We start from the raw sequence: 3733 nt of genomic DNA, 5'->3' as shown, positions 1-3733 counted from the left end.
GAATTGTGTTTAGTCTTTGGCAGCCCGGTAGCTCATAGGTTAGCACTGTTGCCTCACAGCGAGAAGGTCCTGAGTTCAAACCCTGGCTGTTCCAGGTCCTTTCTGTGCGGAGTTGCGTGTTCTCCCCATGTTTGTGTGCATTTCTGCTGAGTGTTCTGGTTCCTTCCCACCATCAAAGACATATATGTTAGGGTTAATACTCCTGTCAGTGTCCCTGTGGCAAAAAGAACTGGAGCTGGTCCCCAAGCACTGCACTGCGGCTGCCCACTGCTCCTAGTGTGTGTGTATAGGATGGGTCAAATGCAGAGGATCAATTTCCCCACAGGGATCAATAAAAGTATGTCCTCTTCTTCATTGTATGCTTTGTCTACTTATTTTGACATGATAATGTCTCTCAGTATTTTTTTTTTTTTTTTTTGCAGTGTTTTGATGCAAAGTGAATAGCCAAAAGGGAATATTCCACAAGAGCATCATGTGTCATGTTGTTTAGTCATTTTCTAAGTTGGCTCTTCGTTCTGCTCAGTTTAATTGTGATATCTCTGAACACACACACACACACACACACACACACACACACACATACAGACAAAACACAATCTTTAGTCTTGTGTATCCTCTCAAAAAGTATTTTGAGAACATAAAAACTGAAGGGAAAAAAGGCTCATCACACTTAGGTCCATTGCAAGCATTTCATTTTAGAAGCCAAGCTTTCAGTCTCTATACTTAAACTTGCCCTGATGAACACCCCTACAGACAGTCTTTTGATGATTTGACAGATTTTACACCTAGATTTGGGCCATCACTGATAATTTAGAGAAACATTAGGTGATTCACAACCAGCTTTCCTGCATGTATGCATTTTTTCCAAATTCATCTACCAAGTAAAGGTTTTAAATATTACTAGTTCAGTTGATACTGACAACAGCAGAATAATTCAGTGTTGAAGACCCATTGATTCCACACATTTAGCTAAGGTAAACAATACTGTTTACCTTAGCCTACAAGAACAATAGACTATAACTGGAAAACTCAGAGTTATTGAGAGCAGTGATCAAACCACCAGTGTTTGTATTTATTTATTTAAGTGAAAGAAAAAGTTGAAGGAGAGAGAAATGGGGGAAAATGGGGACAGAGATGAGAAAGGGAAGTAATAAAGAAAGTAAAATAGAAAGGTGATAGGGATAATGCATGGAAGGAGAAAAACAGATTGATGTACAGTACAGAGGGAGAGATAGAGGTGTAAGGCACAAGGAAAGGAAAGAACAAATGTGGCAGATGGTAAATGTAGCTGTAGCCCAAATGGCCTCTTGATGCTCCGTTAGACAGACATACACACACAAAATACACACATGCACACGTGAGCAAGGTCAATAGAAGGTCACAGTACAACAGCCTCTCTGACAACACCAACACCTGCACCTTCACCTGTGCACATGTGACTTACAAAACACAAACACAGAAATCTTTTTCCACCATTTCAGATTTCCATGGAAACATTAAACCACACTCTAAGTTAATGTTTCCATTGGCACCATTTCGGGTCATTGAAGAATATTTGTTTCTCACTTCATACTGTTATGGTATAAGAAAATATTTGATGAGTGATTAAGCAAACAAACTACCTAAATAAAAGCCTTTCACATTTATCCATGGTGAAATGATTAGCTCTGTGAAAAAAAGAAACAAACCATGTTTGTTGGGTTGTCAAAAGCTGTGTTTTGATAAAACTGAGTTACAGAGGTGCTTTGGCTTGGTTTGGGTCCTGTAAAGAAAGTAATCTCTAAGTAATTTCTAACCTGTAGTACATTAATGGCCACACTATTGACTGAGAGAATACCTTCAAGGGCAAACAGCCCAGTATTACTAGGAATTATACATTATTCTTATTGGATGATTCTGCAGCATACTCATTATATTCAATGCAATAATTGTTCAGTGCCAATGCAAGAAGTAGTAAGTAGTATGACCTGGGGAGGTCCAGGTGGGTGCATAGCATGTCCAACTTTCGTGCAGGTGTCCGTCACAGACCATTACATAAATAGCTTATATCTATCTATCTATCTATCTATATATATATGTATATGTATATGTATATGTATACATATGGACACTGAACATTCAAAAATGTTGTCACTGAGAATCGTCCAATATCTACTTTACCATTTATATTTATGAATCTGTATATTGGAGAATAAAAAAACATAAATTAATCTAATATTAAATACATTTGTTTTATTCATCCATGTTCTTGCCTCTCTGGCTTTGCAGCAATTGTGAAAACACAACTTACCTGTATTAGAATTGGACTGAATCAAATGGCTACAAGAATTCAATTATTAAAATGCAACTAATAGAACAATATCAGATTCTCTATAGCCAAAAAGACATTTAATGACATTTAGTCAGTAGGCCTTCTTCTGAGTGTATGACTTTCATGTTAAAAACCTCATTTCCTACTGAATGTGTACTGATTCTGTTTCTTGAACAGAGAGACAAAAGTAAAAGCAACATCCTCAAATGTAAAAATGAATGGAATCAATGGAAAATCAGCCAGCACCTTTCTTTCTCATGTCCTCTAAAATAATCTGTCAGCATTAACTGACAAAAGCAGTTCCCATATATGGTGAGGTAGATATGAGCCTGGTGTGTATATTGGGAATTTTGACAGGACAGCAAACCTTGTGAATGGTGAAGTTTTATTCTAGTCGCTCTACAGAGAGAGAGAGAGAGAGAGAGATAGAGATAGAAAGAGAGAGAGATAGAGAAACAGTGCCACTGTACAGAAGAGCTCCTGTGAAATTCACACAAAAAATATTGTTTTTACTCTTTATCATTTATAATTCTCCATGATGATGTATTCCAGTATGAATTTACAAGCGATGTATACAGGTGTCATTTCTAAATATATTCAAAATAGTTCCTTAAAAGTCTTTGAGGAAGTATTAGTTTTAAAAAAAAAAGCTCTATTCTTACAGCAAACCATAAAGAAAGAGGTCTCGTATCTTTGGAGGGATAGCAGACTCAAAGTAGAGGGTTGCTTTTTTTTTCTTTTATCTTCTTTACATCTGAAGTCCTGACTACACATGAAGGAGAGGGAAGAGAGAAGCAGAGCTGGTGATACAGTAATTCTCACCTGCCATTGGAGGAAGAGCAAGGATGTCCCGCCATACCAAACCAAGCCCTGACCCCTGACCCGCGACCCCACTGGGCAAAACGTGGCCTGATAATGACCTGTGAGCCAATGAGGAAGTTGCACTAGGGTCAGGTCCTCGCCTTCTCCCCCAAAACGGCAGCAGCATCTTCATCGTGTTAAACATAGATCATTTTTTTTCTCTCAAATATGTATATACTCACACCTGGTTACAACGCATTAGTGATCATAACATCATAACAAAAGAAACAAACAAAAAAAAGAAACATAAAACATTAAAATTGTTACATCTGGGGTTGCATGCCATCACCTCATTATTTATCATTAAATGTAATTAAAATACATTTTTGCCATTAAAAAGAGCAGGGTTGTCATCACAAGGGTGTGTCTGAATGTGTATGTGTTTGTGTGTGTGTGTTTGAACATAAAACAGCATCAGTCTACATGACAGTTCTGTAAAAGTAGAAAGAATAGAACAAATCGTCATGAGTTCATAAAACGCGAGGGTGCCGTTTGATATTTTTACATGTGCATATTGTTCACTTGTCAGCTCACGCAAGCAGCATGTGGAGATAAATATGA

Source organism: Thunnus thynnus, chromosome 17 (assembly GCF_963924715.1).
Source record: "Thunnus thynnus chromosome 17, fThuThy2.1, whole genome shotgun sequence".
NCBI lineage: Eukaryota > Metazoa > Chordata > Actinopteri > Scombriformes > Scombridae > Thunnus > Thunnus thynnus.
This window is presented reverse-complemented; position numbering follows the sequence as displayed.